Genomic DNA, 20,938 nt, shown 5'->3' with positions numbered 1-20,938 from the left:
CGCTGGAGACTTGGAATCTCTCTATATAATAAACAAGTGGATTTTCCACAAAATTCTTCTTTTAGTTTTCACCAAATGTCTTTAAAATGCCATGTAATATCCTACTTTTGATCATAATAATAATATAAATTTCGTCTATTTTACTGTGGGTCGTTATCGGGTTAGATAAATAGAAATGAGTTGAGCTAGTGTTGGGTTAAATGGATATGGGTTATGGACTTTGGGTATAAAAGAAAGAAGTAGAGTCCATGGGCTTGAGCCCATGATCCCTAAATATATAAACCTTTAATCATCCATTAATCATTCATTTCACATATTCCATACACCATCCAAAACACACACTTAAGATCTCTCTCTAGTTCTTCCCTTTTCTCTAGCCGAAACCAAGAAGGAAACCGAGCACCGACCCGACGTAATGATAGTTTAATATTGTATGAACTTAACCCGTTAGATATAGTCACGAAACGACGATCCGACACCGTTAAACCGTTTAAGTCACGAGATCCGGGTGGAATGGAGTATAAACCGAACCTATGATGAGCTTAGGGGTCACCCTAGCTCAGATCTGGATCGAACGGGACGAAAACGGTGAAAAACGAGCTAAAACTCGTTTTTTCCGACGTGTTCGTGGTTTTCCGGCGGCTTTCCGGCAATGGCGGCGCCGGAAAAGTTAATACGAGGTAAGGAGGTGTCAGGGAATGTTCTGACATTCCCTGACCTAACCCTAGTTCGCTAAGGAGGAACTAACGAATCAGAAGTAATTCGCTAGCTAATTCGTCTAAGGGAATATAACGAACTAGCTTCAGTTCGTTAAGGAGAAAAGATAGCGAATTACCCTTGATTCGCTATAGTTAAAAGATAACGAATTGGAAGGTCCAATTCGTTGCATAGACTGGTTCGCTATGGACTAATTCGTTATGAGTCCAGTTCGCTAAAAGATCTAATTCGTTAAGAAGACTGGTTCGTTATCAGAGTTCAATTCGTCATAAGGTTCAACTCGTTAACCAGACCAAACGAATAAGGTCTGATTCGTTATAAAGTAATGAATGGGTTCATTCGCTATGAACCCCATTCGTTAAAGGACTGGCACGAACTAGAAGTTTAACATAATGACAGAATGGTCCCTGAACTTAAAAAGAATGATTCAATTACAAATAAGCCCTTGAACTTTTGAGTTAGCGAATTAAGTAATAATTTAAAATCCTAATGGAAAATGTGTTACGACAGTAATGGAAATAAAATTTTTCCAAGCTGACCTGGCAGCTCGACCCCAGCCAGGGTCTCTGCCCCTTGGACCCTGCTAAGGGCTGCCGCCCCTAGACCCTGCTGCCAGGGGCGCTGCCCCCGGACCCCCGTTTGTTGTGGGTTGTATAAAGATATAAATACGATATGGGTAGTAATAGTTAATTGATACATGTAATTATTATACAGTTAGCCGTGCCCAACTGAGGAAAGGAATAACTATTAACGGTGAACGCAACCGACTTCAGGTGAGTTTCTAGCCCCATTCCTTGTTATGTTTTCAGGGCTGTGTGCATACTCGATGTGATTAGTTAATACATTTATCCTAAGTGATAAGTGTATGCCATATGTGTATTATGTGAAATGTATGAATGGTTTCTTGCCGGTACATGAACGATCTTCGGAATTGCATGTACTGCCAGGAAATGGTTGATGTTATATGTATGTTGTAATATGAAGAATGAATGATGTATGTATGTGCCAAACTTACGATTATGTATATAGAAAGTATGTTAAGGAGGTATGGAAGAAAGGGTACCGGACCCTAATAATATCCGAGGAAGAAAGGGTACCGGACCCTAATAATATCCAAGGATGGAGGGTACCGGACCATCATTTGCTAAGATGTTTAATTTGTGATTACTGATGTTTGAATGTTTATGCAAAAAGTTGAACATCAAGCTAGTCATTCTAATTAGTCTTTGGAATCAAATATTACTGTTTAGCAAAATCTACTATGCTGATTGTATGCTAGCATCAAACTAAAACACTTTTATTGCTTACCTTAGTGTATCAATCACTAGATGATCTTGATACCACTTGTGTCTCATGGAAAATGGAAATCCTGATATTTAATATTGATTGGCATCAAGTCATATGAACCATAGCTTCTTCCCATAAATTTACACCAGCAATTAGTTGTCGTTTTTTGCTTGCGATCAATACAAATTCACAATCAAGAGCAATCAAGTATGATATGGATAAAGTTGCAGCTTTCACAAGAAACCCCTAATATAGAAGATAAGTGTATAACGTAGTGAATCTTGAAGATGTAATTTCGGTCTCGAAATCGACAACTAATTGTGTCTGAGATCGAGGCCCGATATGCTTTATGAATTTCAGCTGTCTGGTCTCTTTTATGAGGATTCTCAGGTATCAAGTTTGGGTCAAGTAATAGCAAGGTCAGTCTGGGTAATCCACTTTGTGCACCCCCTAGGTCCACGTACTCTGAAAACTGCTCCAGATGTTTTTTTGTTTTTGTTTTTGTTTTTTATTGAACCGGAAGATACGCAATAAGAGATACAAGAGAATTTATACACGATTGACTTGACCCCCAAGCTAACTGCAAGAAGGGAAACACCGTCCTATTGTATTTTTAAAGAGCTTTGATAAACCGACACAAGACATTTGACAAATCATCAAGAATAGTCTAACGGTGCAATGCGGTCACAAGTTAGTTGGGAGTGTTAAAAATAAGGCCTAGTTTTTTAGGTGGAAAACAACAGGAGCTTATCAAATGTTTGTTTATTTGACCCATGAAGAAATGTTTGTGTATGCTTGAGTTGGCCGACTTAAAACTGTTTGTATTTGAGTTATTCAACCTATAAAATTACGAAATATGTTCTTTATAACAATGTGTTTTTGACATTCTTGATTTATTCGACATTCTTTGTAACAGTGTTTAATTGATGTTCTTTGTATTCAGTTTATTTAACCCATCATAGTTAAATCTGTCTTACTGCTAAAAACAGGGGGATACGCATCTGCAAAACTGAACCGCTTGCTGCTGCTGCTAAGGAAGAGCTTAGAAAGATGGTTGCTGGAAAGCATTTGAAGATTAAAGTCTTCTGTACGAATGACCCAACGTGTTTTTATGGAGATGTTTACCACAATGGGCGGTTACTACAGGTAATGTTGTCCGTTGTGTACCAACATATGAACACGACTAATTTATAACTTGATCGTGCAGGATATGTTGATAAAGAAAAGACGAGAGGCATCACCCTATGTAAGATTCATTACCTCTTTTAAGTTATGTGACTGCCAACAAAAATATGTAACACATTACGTGTTTTGATATCAGTGGGAGAGCGTTCAGTCGGGCCATGAATTGTTTTAGTTTCCGTGTCTAAAGTTGGTGAATTCTCAAGGTAAGTATAAAGCTGAAGAAAGAAGATGATAAGAGCAAGTGAATCAAGGAAAGTGAACTCACCTTTTGTGTTCTATAACTTATCAATGAATTATATGTTTAAAAATATATTTTTTTTTGTTTTGTTTTGTTTTGGAACTAATAACTTTTGCTATGTGTGGGATTTACCGGGTACGATTGTTGTTTTTTTTTGTTTTCTTTTGAAACTGACACTTTTTAAGTTTGTTGCTTTCTTATTTAATCTGGATATGGATTTGTTAATTGAAACCAGCTGGCCATACAAATATAAGAACCGAAGCAATCCACTTGTACCCATAGTGTAGCAAGTGTTTATAGCTCCCGGACCTCTAGTTAAACATAATACAATACTAAGCTGTTTGGTTCTGTGCTGTCTGTCAACAAATAAACAAAAAAAATGGATTTAAATATTGCAAATGGTGACATGTAGTCGATGAAGAGATTGATTGCAAAGCACTACTTCATTGTAGTTTTAATTGTTGTCTTGATTGAAAACATAGTCATACTTGTACTCCTTTATTTTTTAGAATTATGTAGGGGTGAGCACGGTTCGGTTATTGGGTGAAACCCAAACCACCTAAGCTATCGGTTATTTTAGAATACCAACCAATCGGTTTTCGGTTATTTGATTATTTGGTTTTCGGTTAATGTAAGGTTTCGATCTCGGTTTTTTTTATTGTGAGTAGACATTACCAAAAAAAAATTAAAAAAATAGAGTACCTCATACATATTGAATTCAAAATACCAAAATAGCGTTTTACGTGGAGCCAAAAAAAATACAAAGTTGTTTGTGTGGTAGAGTTTAAAATTCAACAACGTTCTTAATAAAAAAAACTAAAGGTTTTGCCTGAATCTTCATTCATTGTTATATTCATCTTCAAAGTTTAGACCCAATCTTGATCATCTTCAAAGTTTAGACCCAATCTTGATCATCTTCATAATATTAATCACCATCAATGGTAGATTCTATTGGTGTTTTGTTTCTAGTCATAACATCTTAATAAAAAAACACATAGAAAACATAGGCTCGATTAATCGGTTCGGTTCGATTTTTTTAAAATGGATTGTCTAACCTAAACCCAAAAATCGGTTTTTCGAAAAACTAACAAATTAACCGTCGGTAAATGCTTCGGATCGGTTTTTTCGGTTTGGTTTTTTCGGTTATTCGGTTTTGGTTCGGTTAATTCGGTTTAGAATTCTGTATTCTAAAAATATAAATAAATAATATGGCATTGTAGTTGGTGAGGCAACAGTCGTTGTACCGCTTCTGAGTGTAACAACGTTAGCTGCTGCATTCGGGTTAGTGTTTGTGTTGCTTGGAAGAGCGTCGGGTGGTCTTTCTGATAATTGTCGGACAATCTATCCGATATGAGTTTCTAGATACCGCAATGATGCCTGTTGACTTTTGAGGTCGGCTTCATGTTTTAACAATACTCCACTGATATCAACAGCTCTTGAGTCGGCTTTCTTTTTTGCTTCATTTGTTTTGGTCATTAGTTGGATTAACATTTCTTCGATCTTAGAGTAGCTTGGGTTTTGATGGCTACTAGAACTTTGATCTTGGTATTGAGGTTTAGGCTGGAAGGATTGATTCATTGGTCTCTTTTCGAATCCGGGTAAAGGTTGAGTGTTACCTCCGTCTTTCCAGCTGAAATTCAGGTGGTTTCTCCATCCTGGATTGTAGTTGTTGCTGAAAGCGTTGTTCTGTCGAGCGATGAAATCGACTTCTTCCATGGCCATAATGACTTGTTTACAGTCATTCATCTTATGATTTCCTCCACAAGTGTCACAGGTGAGTCTGGTTTTTGATAGCTCGGCTTGAAGTTGTTCGAATTTTTTAGAAAGAGCTTCAAGCTGTGATGTGACAAGAGTGTTGGAATCAACGTGGTGTATTCCTTTATGGGTAGGTTTAGATCTTGGTGGGTTGTAAGCGAAACTCTTCCTTGCAGCCTTCTCCAGAACTTCAAATGCTTCGTTAGGTGATTTAGATCCCAGGTCTCCACCAGCGATTTGGTCGATGGCCTGTTTGTTTTGACTGGATTGTGCGTCAAAGAAAATTTGTACTTGTAACCATACGATCAGTCCATGGTGTGGACATCTTCTCAGAAGACTTTTGTATCTTTCCCATGCTGTGTGTAATGACTCATCATCATCGGTCCGGAATCCGGTAATGCTGGCTCGGTATTTGGCAGTTTTATCGGGCGGAAAATATTTGAGGAGGAACTGTTCAACCATCTGGTCCTAAGTAGTTATGGAACCAGAGGAAAGAGATTCTATCCATTCTAGGGCTTGGCCCCTCAGAGAGAAAGGAAAGAGTTTTGAGTTTGATTTGATCTTCCGAACAGTTTTGGATTTTAAAGGTTTCGCAGATTCGTAAGAATCGAGATATGTGAGAAAGAGGGTCTTCGTAGAGGAGACCATGAAATTGAACTGAATTTTCCACCATATGAATGGTGCTAGATTTGATTTCGAAATTTTCGGTGATTTCGGGTGGAGCCACTCCATTGCCGTAGCCTTCGAGAGATGGCTTGGCATACTGGCTCATGTTCGGCTCATTGTTCTGGGCCGCCATCATTTCTTCGGTTTGATTTTCTCCTGATGTGGTGGCGTCTACTGATTCGTCTTTGATTGCTTCGGCGGTTTCTGCTGTCCGTTTACGAGTTCGTCGACGAAAGAGTCGTTCCGGTTCAGAAATTGGAGAAACAAGCTCAGGCTCAAAAGTAGAGGACATATATGGGACTAAATCAAAATTAAACACTAGAGTAAAAGTTAGCTAAAGTTAGTCTAAGTTAAACTACGAGTTATGCTACGCTATTTTAAACTAAACTAAGGTCTAAATTAATTAAGCTAGAGTAAGGTAAGGTAAATAAAGATAAAAAGTAGGCTAGCCGAAAAATTATATATTTTAGTATTTAATAAAAAATAAAGGTAAAACAAAATAAAATAGAAGTTAAAACTTTGTACAATTATAGATAATGATTAAATTAAAACTTGGATCGTTCTTAAAACGTACCGTGTCCCCGGCAGCGGCGCCAAAAACTTTGATGCATGTGCGCGTGTAGTAGTATAAAATATGATAGATTGGATATTTAGCTTTTGCACAAGATCTTGTTTTAAATTTATAAAAGTGATTTCTACAAAGACTAAACACACACAAAATAGGGCATGTGTACCTATCGTATATGTAGAATAGTATTGGTAAAAACCAAGTATCGATCCGTGGACACAAATGTTTCTAATAATAAATCGTTGTTTTACTTCAATCGGAGGTTTTAATCATTTTGAGGTTAATATTTGAACTTTTTATAAAATATAAATAATTATATATATATATATATATATAAATGTGACCAAGATAAGAAATTCTAAACGAGTTGTTCAATTATACGAATGTTACCATCTAATATCTAGAATCCACTCCATTGTTCCTTGATGATTAATAGTTAAACATGTGATAGACTTGTCCTAATAATATATGATAGAATTATGATCCTCATATTGGAGTGGACACATTCTATAACATAATGAATAATAGCATGCATATTTTCAAGTCCATCCTATGCTTAATAGCATGCTACCCCGAGAATGTCAATTTAAGTAGATAAGCAGTTGGTAAAGTAGAATGATTAGAATTGACTTCGATTTCTCAAATACCAATCCTAACAACTTTGAGTGGTTGTAGTTAACTCACACAACCTCCCCTTGGTTGATTTATGTAGGTTATAATTACACATTCTGTTAACATATGATTTTTTTAACTAGCATAATATCCTAAGCAAAGCCATTTTCGGATTACCAAGACTTAGAGAAATACATCATAACTTATATCTCATCATTTCTAAGTACAATATAAGGATCCATGTTTCGATAATGTATCAAAGTATTTCTATCTTTCAAGAACATGAATCGATCATGAACGATTGCCAATATAATTGACAATCACCAACTTTGAATTAGTATTTTAAAATGGTGAAACATTTCTCATCAAAAGATAATTGTAAGATAACCATGTACTTTACCAAACTAAACCACATGTTTTATATAATCAAGTAAAACAAAGCTTCTTCATAGACTTTAGATGGTAAATGGAGTTTAGCTCATAATGAGCATGATGATAAACATTAAGATGGATGATAATAACAAATACATGATTAAACTTGGAACAATCTAACCAAATGTAGATAAAGCTTCCTTCTTAATGATGATGATGATGGATGATGATGATGGTTGATGGTGATGATCTCCAAGCCTTCAAACTCTTCACTAAATCTTCTATGCGAGTGTTAGTGTGTGTTTTTATAAGAGAAAACCGGATAGAATTCTTTTCAAGGCACACTTAATGAGTGCAACATGAGCCACTATTTATAGGCATTCTGGAGTGTGAGGCACGGCCCCGTGCTAGATGGGCATGCCCCCGTGCATTTTTATAACATGATCCAGATTCTTTTTGTCGTTTCTGGAAGGTAAGCACGGCCCCGTGCTTACGTAGGCACGCCCCCATGCTTTTTAGTGACATGTGCTAATTCTTTTTGACGTTTCTGAGAGGTAAGCACGGCCCCGTGCTTTCAAAAGCACGGCCCCGTGTCCAGCTGTTCACTATTTTGTCTTTTCTTGTAAAATATTTTGTCTTTTCTGAAAAGTGACCAGAAGCACGGTCCCGTGCTTCCCAAAAGCACAGCCCCGTGTTTCCTAAAAGCACAGCCCCGTGTTTCCAAAAGCACAGCCCCGTGTTTCCTGAAAGCACAGCCCCATGTTTCCTGAAGCACAGCCCCATGTTTTGCTGTTTTCTTTGGTTTTTTCATTCGTTTCTTCGTTTGAGGCTTGGATTCACCTGAAAATACATTTTAACATGATAAGTAGTTATTTTAACTATATTATACGATAGAAGTTATAGTTTTTAAAGATTATTTGATGCTAATAAAATGTATATTTTTATATACACCATGGGAGCTTGAAATCAAAGAAGTCAGAAACAAAGTACGAACTCTAGTGAGAAACTTATAGTGGTTGAAGCATAAAGACAAAGCTTGAAATTAAAGGAAAAGTCAATAAAAAAAAATACAAATTATTTATAGTGGTTTGCAAAATAGTATCAACCAGGCCGATGTCCCATCTAATCGTATAATGCATAAAAAGACAGGTAAGCTTCATAAGTAGAGAATTTATTTTTAGCATTCTTAAAAAAATGAATTTTTCTTCCTATTTGAACTCAACCCTTCAATCTTATGTTTTAATGAATTTCGCATTAATTAAAGTTTATTAGAAAATGGTTCACGTATTTGAAATATGGATTCTAGGAAAGTTCAAAATAGTTAGTTCATGGAAAAATGAGATAACAGTAGGGTTGGTGAAGAACCAAGTCGCTCCAGGGTACTCTAAAAACACCCCAGTCCAAATGTTGAATACCGCATGTTCCAACAAATAAATAAAACAACTCAAGAACCTATTTCCGTTCAAACCAGTTTCAAGCCGAACCAAGTATGTCGATGCATTTCTAAATGTGTGATGCAGAAACGGAAGCATTCAAATGGCTCATGACACTCATGATTAACAAAGACGAATAAACGAACCAAAGGTTCAAAGAACAATGTTCTTATTATATCAAACTTAATCAAAAAACTCATGAAACTAAAGACCTAACAACTTTATTTATAAATAAAAATAAACGTTTGGGCCGGGCTGACTTAATGGACCGGATGCTCCTGCATCATACTCTCCATCTTCGAAAAACTCGTCCTCGAGTTTTGTTTTTGGACCGAAGCCGCCTGGGTCAAAAGAAACATCAACTCGCTCATTATTCAACGGCATCACGACCCGCGACAGATAATATGTTCCATCTTCTTTTAATGCATTGAAACCGTTCAAATGCCTTGAAGTTATATCACTATGCATGCCTAGAGTATTTAATTTAATTCCACAATTAATGAGACCTACAACCTCCCCACTAACATGGTTTATTTTTGAGATTTTTTCACCTTCCTTGTCATTATTCAAACTATTAAGTTCAATTGACCCGTTAAATTCGTCAGTTTCTGAATTAATAGGACCTCCACCACCATCATCATACACAAAAATTTGATCACCGTCATCCCTATCTTCAATGTGAATAACACTATATTTAAAATTCAAATTGTTTTGACTTATCAAAATACCCGACTGACTTTCCTTGTTCCTCGAGTTTTGGCCATCAACCACAACCGATCCTACGCCACCCGCAGCCACCCGAGAACCACACGTAGCAACCACATCGTCTGCAATATTAATTACAACACCATTATTGGCCAATGCACCCCTTAGTATTTCATCAAAAAAAAGGGCATATGTTTTCGTGTATTCCGTCATCTTCCGATCCAAAGATTCACCATACATCCAAGAATACCAATCCTCGTCCTGGTAATCGTCATACACGGGCAAAGATTTATAGATAGTATCACCAATGGGAGGATCGGTTAACTCGTCCACGACGGGTGTTTCCGGTTCCGTTTCCTTCCATGTTGATGATGATTCAAGATCTCGGATCCTTTGTTGGAGCCGCATGATATGTTGTATTTCCAGATCTCGGACTCGCTTCCGGAGACGTTTGATTATCTTATGATCCCGTGGGTCAGAATAGACTCCACCGCTGCCTCGATCGGCGAATCTGCGAGTAGGACGTCGATCTTCTTCACGAGCACGCAAATAGAAAACACTCGTGTCGTTGCCTCTGTCGGCGAATCGACGAACAGACAAGTATTTACCTCCACGTTGAGCCATTTGAGAACCAAAAGCTTTAATACCAAATGATGCGGAAACGAAAGCATTCAAATGGCTCATGACACTCATGATTAACAAAGACGAATAAACGAACCAAAGGTTCAAAGAACAATGTTCTTATTATATCAAACTTAATCAAAAAACTCATGAAACTAAAAACCTAACAACTTTATTTATAAATAAAAATAAACGTTTGGGCCGGGCCTACTTAATGGACCGGATGCTCCTGCATCAATGTGTCATTTTAACTATTAAATCAAGAAAATGTAAGCTTCAAACATCCAATACAAAATAGATAGTATTAAACCAAAGGGTGATCACGGTCAGATTTTCACAAAAAGTATGGACCGAGCCACTAACTATGAACATGAAAACCAGCCAGATTCGTTGGGTCAGCCTAGATTATCTTTATTTTTAGCAAAATCATTAGTTTGTATTAAAAAAATTTTAAATGATAAAAATGGTTCATGAAAATAATGCACAGCTGTATACTCCAAAATGGAAAAAAAAAATAATGCATAAATAAAAAAAACTTAAATGACCGGCTCGTTAGACCGCCAAAACGGAACCATACAACCTCACCACAGCAGTTAGGCCAAATGCTTTCGTTAAAGTTATTCATTTTACAAATAATTAGTGTCTAATATGATAAAATCATTTTGTTTCATTAATAATCTAACTATTTGAATAAAATGATTCTGGAGGTTTCCTTTTAAGCTATTTGGTATTTTACTCGTTTGACCCGCTAAGCAATCAAACCTAACAATCCACTTTTATTAACGGTTCAAAACTGTCACCTCTAGCCTTCAAACATGCTCAGAAAAAATTAAACTAATATAAAGTAAAGGAAAAAATAAATACCTTGTATGACCGTCTTATTTCTTGCTTATGCTTGTCAATACAAAATCACTTCCATCCACTAAAACACACGTTTCCTCAAATTCTGAATCAGATTCATGCCCGATAGCCGATAGGTTCCATGATTTGCACATTAGCATCACTTTTAGTTTCCTCAACTAAATCTGTATCGCAATCTGCTGAACTTCCTACATAATATAAATGACATTAAAAATAAATTTGTAACGGGCCATAAAGAAATATAATTAAACAAAATGAATGAGCCAAAGACGTTAACAATAAAGAACCAGGATACTTATTAATTAACATTTTACAAATAAATAATTCTACAGGTATGCACGTCAGTACGTATTCACCATAACAGAATTTCCTAGTAGTTCCTAACCGAAAACCAACTGATCTGAATCAGATATGTGTCTAAGCGATGAACCAAATTCAACCAATTTATTCGGTTCAGTTATCCGATTAAACCTTTTATTATTTGGTTTATTCGATTGAATTTTCTGATTAAACCTTTTATTATTCTGTTTATTCGATAGAATTCTGTACGGTTATCCGAATAAGCAAGATTTGTGAAACAGATAACCAAACCAACAACCGGATTCACAATTCAAATACGAAAAACCAAATTCACAAATCGGTTCGGTTATCCAATTAAACCAATTATTATTCGGTTTATTCGATGAAATTCGTTCAGTTATCTGAATAAGCAAGATTTGTTTAGTCTAAAACCAAATTCACAATTTGGTTCGCTAATCCGATTAAATCGGTTATAGACCATACATGAACATCACACATAGTTAAGTAATAAGAAACTTCAAACAAAATGAATTTGCGTAATTTCATTACCTGTAAGAGGCCTGAAAACCTCATCACCAACAGATTGATCACACTTAGTATTATCACTAACATGTGAACTTACTGAAGAAAGGCACGCACGCGCATTATTTTCACATAAATCTGCAATAAAAAGGCAAACTAAACAAAATTAGAAATTAAAATTATACTACTAGAAGCATTCATGGTACAATCTGATCTCTGATAACAATTTCATAAGTCGGTGTGAATAATGTTTAGTTTTTCAATTGAAGTGTACTTTTACCCCTAATGTACGCCCTTAACTCACTGATTTATAATTCAATTTGATTTTCCTCACAACTTGTGTTCGTTAACTTATAAAAAAAAGTTGAAAACGAAGTTGTTTTAACCTTTTTATCTTGGCATTGCGGTGCAAAATTTGCGAAAACGGAGTTTGTTGGAAACAGAACATTTTTTGGTAGCGTAAGCTATACAAGTGCCAGTACCGTGATGAAAACAACACGATCAGTGGCGTAGCTTGGACATACACATCGAGGGGGGCCGGACTCAATATTTATAAAAAAAATTCATAAACTAGAGTGGGGGTGGACTCATATTTCGGTCGGAAACGGGTAAATTTACACTATGTATAAAAATTTTCGGCCGAAAAAGGATAAATTTACACTAACAAGCAAAAAAACGGAGGGGCCGAGCTCAAAATTTCGGTCGGAAACGGGTAAACGTACACTATGTATACAAATTTCCAGCTGAAAAATGATATATTTACACTACCTAGCGAAAAACGAAAGGGACCAGACTCAAAATTTCGGTCAGAAACGGATAAATTTACACTATGTATAATACTTTTCGACTGTAAAAGGATAAATTTACACTACCGAGCGAAAAAAACGGAGGGGGCCGGGCCACCCCTGGCCCAACAAACCTACGCCCCTGAACACGATTCCAACCTATAATCAAAACCGGTCGTACGTGTGGTATTGTCGGAACCATAGTTATCAAATGCGCTAAGCGCACTTAAGGTGCATAGGCCTCGTCTGGGGCCTAGGCGCAAAAAAGGCCAGGGCTTGAGAAAAAAAAGTGCTCTTTAATAAAAGAAATGAAAATATATTATTAGTAAAAAAAATAATACTACTCTTCAAATAAAATAAATAAAAGCTATTATATAACATTTAATATTATATAATTAGTACAAAAAGTTTTAAAATAGTCAGTCCTTTAGATTTTAATCATTTTTCTTGTTATTGTTAAACTCCACCTCTAAAATTTATTATTAAAGTTAAAATGGCTACTGTAAAGCACATTTAAGTACAAGAAACATGAGCATAAACCATGTGTGGATTAATCAATAAATAGAACCTTGTTTTTCAGTCTTGTGTGATATGTAGAAACCAAATAATTATATTTGTAGAAACCAAATAATTATCTCTGATAGATTGGAGTTAATTAAGTAAATTCAACTTTTTCAGAAAATTCTTATCAATTAGTTAATGATAAAGCAAAAGAAATCAAAATAAGTCAAAAAAAAAATCAAATTCCGGAATTGGCTCCTAAAAAAACGCCTTTACTATGGAAAGTCGGTGAGCTAGCGACTCGCAAAAAAAAACGCCCAGGCGGTCCAAGCGACCGATTTTAATAACTACGGTCGGAACTAATACTGGTATTCGTCTTTATGGTTTCCACAGTTGTGTTAAACTTTTTTTCTACATTCCAATATAAATTTTGATGACAACGGAATTGCAGTCAGAATAGAGTATTTTTTTTGGTATTGTAAGCTATATGTTTTTATGGTTTTCAATCAATGTAAAACACATTAATTGGAAACCGTGAGTTAATACACGCTACCTGTATGAGACACAACTCCACCAATAGACTGAGCATTTGATGTATTAGAACCACTACTTTCACATGTACCTGCGCAGTCCACAACCGATAACATGAAAAATATATATACCTTTAAACATGAGAAAAGACGTATTCACAAAGAATTAACTATACGTTCAGCCCTTACAATATTACTAGAAGACACACGTCTAGATGTGTTCATTATCTTTGCACGCGACTTAGAAAACACAGTCATGCTCGGTTTTTCATTTAACGCTTTTGTAACCATCCGGTCAGAATTATTTTCTTCAACTTTATCACTTATTTCCCAATTAAAAGATGCACCAGCACCACCAGCACCACCACCACCACCACCACCATCGTACTCAGTATATCCCACTAATAACAAAACTATGGTAGGGTTTGAGGGTAAGATGTAGACAGCCTTACCTCTACCCCGTAAGAATAGAGACGCTGCTTCTGGTGAGACCCCCGGCTCGATGATAGTTTTGCATCAAGCCTTGGACATAAGACACATAACACTCAACCATTGGGACACCGGCCGATTGGTGCATGTAACCTTGTCTTTCGGCTATCAATGCTACCACATGATGCCTGATTAACCTTCCACCACTTTTAACGTTATTTTCACGAGTTTAGTAAAATAACGTCAAAATTAGTGCAATTTCACTTTAGCCCACCTGAGGATTCACACACATATGCATTATATGCGCGCACCCAAGCAGGGAATTGATCTTAGTAGCATCATCTTCCTTAATGCTTGATATCGGTTTTTTGTGAATTTCAAATTCAAGATAAGGGTTAAGTGACAACTCAGCACCGGCAACTCTAGAAAGATCCTTTGAGGATAGTGGAAGCAAATCCTGCATGACATCAGAGCAGAATCTTTTAATACCAGCACCGACTGTCTGCACTTGATTTTCAACATATTTAGCTGTTTCCTGGAGTTTAAAATGTCCAAATTAGGTTAAAATATCCATATTTAAGTAATCAAAAGAATAAAATGTCCAAGTTTTCCCATATTAAATGATTCGTTTTGTAACAGTGTTGCAGTTGGTATATGAAAGTGATTAACCAAAACTGACATTTTGACCTATTAAACATTCAGATAACCAAAAGGAGAAGTTGTATATCCAAACACCAAAAACCAAGTCATGTGCCTTGCAATACACATTGCTTCAAACTTTTGTCCAAATTTGGTTATAATTGTCCAAATTAGGTTAAGAATTCAAAACAGACTAAACATTAAAAAATCAAAAGGATATAAATGTCCAAAATATGTTACGAATGTGCAAAAGTTTACCAAATTTTACCCTTAAATTATTAAATTTGTTACAGTAGGTATAAAAATAAATAACAAAAACTGATTATTTGACGATTAAACATTCCGATAATCAAAAGAAGGGATTGTACATCCAAGCACTAAGAACCGAGTGATGCAACCTATAAACTAATCACTTCCAAACGCAAATTTATATACCATTCACATAAATAAGCCGAGGGCAACCGCCCTTTTCCAAAACACGCGTCGAATTTTATAAGTTGAAAGTAAGAACGATAACGAGTTATATTATACCTGAGACATAGCTTCTTCAACCTCCAAACACATTGCTTTAAACTTTTGGTATATATGACCTACCCATACAATCCCTTTAAGATCCATCGAAGCCATATGCGAATACGACAATTGTTTCCGTTAAAAGATTAATTCTGTCAAGTTCACAAACTACACTAGAAAACATTATTATTATTAAAAGAAAGGCACATATCAGCATGGTTGTATAAATCCGCGCAGCTATTTGGTCAAATATGTATATTTAAAAAATTGCATGTAAACTCCAATCTGATTAATCACTAGTCCCTAACTCCCTACCCTACCCTACCTCCCAACAAGACTTCCATAACACCGCAACAAAAATTTCAAAGTCGACCCGTAAACACGGTTTTAACATGAAAGTTCATCTTTGATATCTACACATGACTCATGATTAATAATTAATTCTTCTTTTATATCAATTACATAAAAAGAAACACCAGATGATAAAATTTTAAAAAGAAAAAAACACATAATTGCAAGAAAAAGCGTAAGATTTGATACAAGTCAAATAGCGATGATGATCGGAATAAGAAACATGAAATAATTAAAGGATGATGAATTGATTTGAGTAATATTATTTATTATACTTACCAACAGAAACCCTAAAACGAACAGAAGAGAAACCCTAGAGTTTGAGTTTGAGTTTGAGTTTGAGTTTGAGTGAGGGGATCAAAGACGTACATACAGAGATAACCATGGTTTAGGTTTTCTTATTGTTTTTCTTTTAAGCTTACGTGTCTTCTACACCGTCTAAATTCTAATGTTTCCTATGCTTACGCGTGCACGTGTTGGAATACTATTCACAACTCCACGCGACTCTCGATTGATCACGTACTTTTTGATACCGGAACTAAATATATATATATATACTAGTAGGTACCCGCGCGATGCTGCGGCGATAACAATTTGCAATGCAACACTCTACCTTTTGTTTAGCAATTAATATAATTTTTTCCAAAAACTTTACTATGTTTATTGTTTTATTTTTTTTCCCTAAGATTTTAATGTTATCAACATTATTAATGTTGAACTATTTCGGATACTTTCAACTATGCTTCACATGTTTCTAATATTGGAACATTATTATCAAATCTTTCACAATGTATGTACAAATAAATTCTTCTACAGTTTACTATTCAAACTTTTGGCACAACAAAAAAAAACTAATATATTCGTAGGGTTTCCCAATAACAACCCTAAATAGTATTAAGAGTCATTCAATGATCATCATAGTACAAGCACAAAACCTCAACTTATTCATTTATCAAATATGCATACCTAAAACTACAAAAACCTCAACTGCTTCCTTATCTGTATTCTTTTTCGGAGTTTGCAATGTATCTTTTCTCGTCAAAACTTCAAAGCTTCCCGTGGGTTATGTCATCCGCATCCACGCACTACACCGTGTCAACAAACTCTTTAAGCAGTCATTTCATCTATAAATCTAAATAAATATTTAACTTTGACAGCTTTAGGCCCGTTTGAAACATTCAACACAATAAGTTATTAAGTTTTTGTTAATTTTAATAATTTGATATTAGCATACCTTTGGCACCCATTCTTGTGTACGTCTATGTTTGACCAGTAATCCATGTCTTGCGAGCTTCAACACCTCTAGTCGACCATCAACCGGATGCTTTCCCTAACAATAGTTTTGCATATGCAAATTTGATTAGTATATGCCAAATATAATATATATTTCAATGTGTTAGTAAAAACATTTATAGAAATTTAATACAGATGAAATGCAGCAACAACGACAATTGACAACGCAATAGTCGTTTCTAATAATTTATTAATAGTTATCACACATGTAATGAAAACTAAACACCAATATGAACAATAACACAACACAGACACACCGAATAAAAAATAAAGTAAATTAATATTAAAAATAATTTATATAAAGGTCAAAATAGTAACAACAGTTGCATGTAAGAATAAATGGTTTAAGCTATTAATGGTGATATAAATGAAAAAAATAAAAAAAATAAAATGTTGTAGTTGACTTTTGAACTCAAAAAAGACCATACGACTGTATTGACTGTATTTACAATAAAATACGATTATAAGAATGTTAATCTAAGAGTGAATGCGATATCTTGTTCGATTTCGTCTTCTAATTGGCTTGGTTTTTTGGTTTTTGTTAATAGCAGAACCTACACCGAACTAAAAATCAACTTTTTATAAAAGTATAACCAAACTGTTGGATTTTTTTTAGTTGGTTTCATTATTTTCGTTTGGTTCAGTTTGGTTTAAATATTAATGGTTCTGTCTTACTTTTTAAAAAATCAAAAACCGTTACTAACGGGTCGCCTCACAGTTTAACCTAAAAAACTAAACCAAATCGGGAACATACTAATTATCTATGACACCAAAAAATATTGGGTCAGCCTAGCTGTTTTTACTTTTGCAATTTTCGAAACTCAATTTGAAAATTGTGATACATAAAAAAACATCGTTCGTAACTACATTTTTCAAGTTTTGGGTATCTTACCACCGTCTAGATGTTGCATTGCAATACAGTCCTCAAGAGTCATAATAAACCATACCGCTTAGTATTACTAGCAAATTAGATATAAGAGTTAGTCAAACAAACTAACCTACAGTTCTTTTGTACACGAACAGACAATCATAAAAAAAATACCCCGAAGATTCGTCAAAACCATAGTCGTTTTGTGTACGCCCGGTGCCTAAAGCTGAAAACAAAAGTGATGTGTTATTATATGACAAATTAATAATAAGAAAAGTATACAAATTGAATAAAAAACAAAAAAGAAAAAAATCAACACATCAAGTAGAATGCATATATTCATACCATTTGATGGATCAGCAAGAGTGTATTCATCAACATTTTCTGCAAAGATTGTAACGCGAAACCAATGGGCTTAAGTTAAAAACAACCAATGTTCCTTCATTTGCATCGTTCCAAGTGGATGATAATCCTGGTTATAAAATGAAAAATAAATCATGAATTAATTATTATATTAAGAACTTATTTCAGAAAACGTGATTTGTACCTTTGTAAATAGGAGATAAGGCGGTTTATTGAACAAGATTTGACCCCATTTGAATGACTAAATTGACTTGTTTCTAAACATTTTCACATCAGCGCCTACTGAACCAACGTACATGAACTTCAGAATTAAAATTTGAAAATGCTGAAAAGAAACACATTTAAAATAACCAAAAACACATATTTCATAATAAAACTGTTACAAACACTTTTTACCCGTGGGATTCGCAGTTGAATGTTGTAAAGATTCACCATTTGGTCAAAATACTTTTGACACGTTTCAACAAGACCCAAGTGACTACAAGCAGAAAGAATCCCAGAAAATGAAATGGTGTCGGGTGTGAATCCAAGATCTTCCATTTGGTTAAACAACATTGCTTCTTCACCGTGCCCGTTTTCTGCAAGCCCGGTAATCATTAATTTATTATAGTCCAAGATTGCAGATTTCTGTCACTTATGGAGTTAAATATTACTAATGCTTCCTTGAATGTAGCCACATGCTGAATACATCTCAATGAGTGCTGTGGCTAGTGAAACATCCAATTTGATATCGTTTGTGACAATGTATGAATGGATTGACTCGCCTATTTTGATGTTAACCAGATGAGAACAAACAGACAGCAGGCTAACCAAAGTTACAGAATTCTGCTTTATGTCTGCTAGCTTCATGTCTTGATACACCGATAATGCATCCAATGGATATTTGCTGCATAATTTGGTTTGTTAATAAGTCAAACTGTAAAAAAAACCAACGTTAGGCGGAAACTTCGTTTATATTCATTTGTTTAATAAATGAACAAACACGAACAAGGAATTTCATTCGATTAAGTAAATAAACAAACACGAATAGAGGCCATGTTCGTTCAATTGTGTTCGTAAAAGTTCGATAAAGTGCTTGTTTACATCCGTTTGCGTTCGTTAATGCTTGTTCATCAAAGGTTTTGTAGTATTTTTAATCGACTTTTCTAACCTTATCATATATATTTGAGAAAATTTATTAATTATAAAGCGAAAATATATGAGTATTGTGTGATTAATTTATATATGTATTAGCATATGAATATTAGTGTTAGAAAAAACACCAATCCATACTTGGTAGCCAGACCGAACCGCTGCTGACACTGACCATTCTCGGTCAGCCAAATCAAATAAAACATTGTTTGTGTTCGTTTTTGCTCGTGAACTATTCACGAACAAATTCATTTCCTTAATGAACAAACACTAATAAGATATTCCGTTCGGTTAGGTTTTCGTGAACTGCTCTCTTGTCTGATAAAAGTTAATGGAATTCAGCCCTATAATAATTACTAATTAACTATAGAATGTTGATCATACCATTGCTACCAATAATTAGAAAATACTCATTAATCAATGTGGGATCTAAGAACAACATACCAAGTAAGATAAGCAGCAATCATACAACTCCAAGAAACCACATCTCTCTCAGTCATTTTATCGAATACCTTGTCTACATACCCTATATCTCCAAACGCGGCATACATCCTCACAAGGGTATTGTTTATATACCGATCCGAATCAAAAGGCGTCTTTAAAACTGCCGAATGCACCGACCCACCAGCTGTAAACAACGAGCATCGTCCACACAACTTTAGAAAAAACGAATACCATCAAATGTATTAACAACTTTTTATTTCATAATAAAAAGTAAATAAAAATTGTAGGTTCCCAGCCGGATCTACACAGGAGTATCTCGTAACACGAGGGTGCGGAATCCCCACGTAATACGATACGAGCGTAAGATAGATAATACGTTGAACCGATAAACAAAGACACGTTACAATACTAACAAACACGATTGTTTTGCAACACTTCAACACGTGATATCAATAATCACCAACACGTTCGTCAAAAACTTATTCAAAATAAGCCGAAGTGAGGTTTATATAACCTCGACAACTTCGCCTAACATACTAGGCGAAGTTGTCATAACTTCGCTTATCTCCAAGTTCGCCTACATCCCAGGCGAACTTGTGTAAAACAATATTCAAAATCAAAACAAACAATCTAACACGATTACAGACACATACAAAACACGAGATACTGAACTACTGACATTATGCACCAACAGACTCCCCCTTGGCAGTAGCTTCTTATCTCTATCTTCATTCTCGTGTCTAGCAATCCCAAAAATCTCGTGTCACCCGTCTTCAAGCATGAACGCCCTGTCTTACACAGACAGATACCACCCTCTGGTACTTCTTGGCTTCATCTTTCCATGCAGGGAATATAGAATATCTTCTTATCGTTTAGCACCTGCAAGTCAGCTTGAGACAAATTTACCAAGTGCATGGGATCATACACTCTCAGAATTTCCTGTTTGTCTTCATCTTCCATAACTGCTTCAGCTGTTTGGCTATCAACGTACCACCACTTGAGACTCTTTAAAACATCATTGGGCATTATCTTCATCGGCACTTCTTTCAAGCACCGAATCGTCTTATATTTCATCACCATCCAAGGTTTGCCATCAGCTCGCATTCCTCTTTCCTTATCTTCAACTAGCTTCCCTTTCTGAGGCTTCAACAACTCAAACTTCTTCTCTTTCACACTTTCTTTCCACACAATCTTCCCAATAATTCTAGCCATTTTGTCATCACTCCTATTAATTAAACCCAATCTAGCC

At 35.3% G+C, this 20,938-nt stretch overlaps 2 long non-coding RNA genes and 1 pseudogene across 2 annotated transcripts; 1 reads left to right on the top strand and 2 right to left on the bottom strand.

Moving 5' to 3' along the window:
- Positions 1–2,991: 2,991 nt before the first annotated feature.
- On the top strand, positions 2,992–3,462 carry LOC143600043 (uncharacterized). The gene is made up of 3 exons (XR_013147408.1): positions 2,992–3,150; positions 3,212–3,250; positions 3,326–3,462. It is a non-coding gene; the product is annotated as an uncharacterized LOC143600043 (long non-coding RNA).
- A 7,176-nt stretch (positions 3,463–10,638) lies between these two features.
- Positions 10,639–13,959, bottom strand: LOC143600040 (uncharacterized). Its single transcript, XR_013147407.1, has 3 exons — positions 13,682–13,959; positions 11,870–11,980; positions 10,639–11,208 (listed from the first exon to the last, which is right to left on the bottom strand). It is a non-coding gene; the product is annotated as an uncharacterized LOC143600040 (long non-coding RNA).
- Positions 13,960–18,355: 4,396 nt separating this feature from the next.
- On the bottom strand, positions 18,356–19,901 carry LOC143600039 (pentatricopeptide repeat-containing protein At2g34400-like; annotated as a pseudogene).
- Positions 19,902–20,938: the final 1,037 nt, after the last annotated feature.

Source organism: Bidens hawaiensis, unplaced genomic scaffold, assembly GCF_021521415.1.
Source record: "Bidens hawaiensis isolate Kalapana, Puna unplaced genomic scaffold, B.hawaiensis_p1.1 tig00053241_1, whole genome shotgun sequence".
Taxonomy (NCBI): domain Eukaryota; kingdom Viridiplantae; phylum Streptophyta; class Magnoliopsida; order Asterales; family Asteraceae; genus Bidens; species Bidens hawaiensis.
Note: the sequence above shows the minus strand (reverse complement) of the source record. Positions and strands in the feature narration are given on the sequence as shown.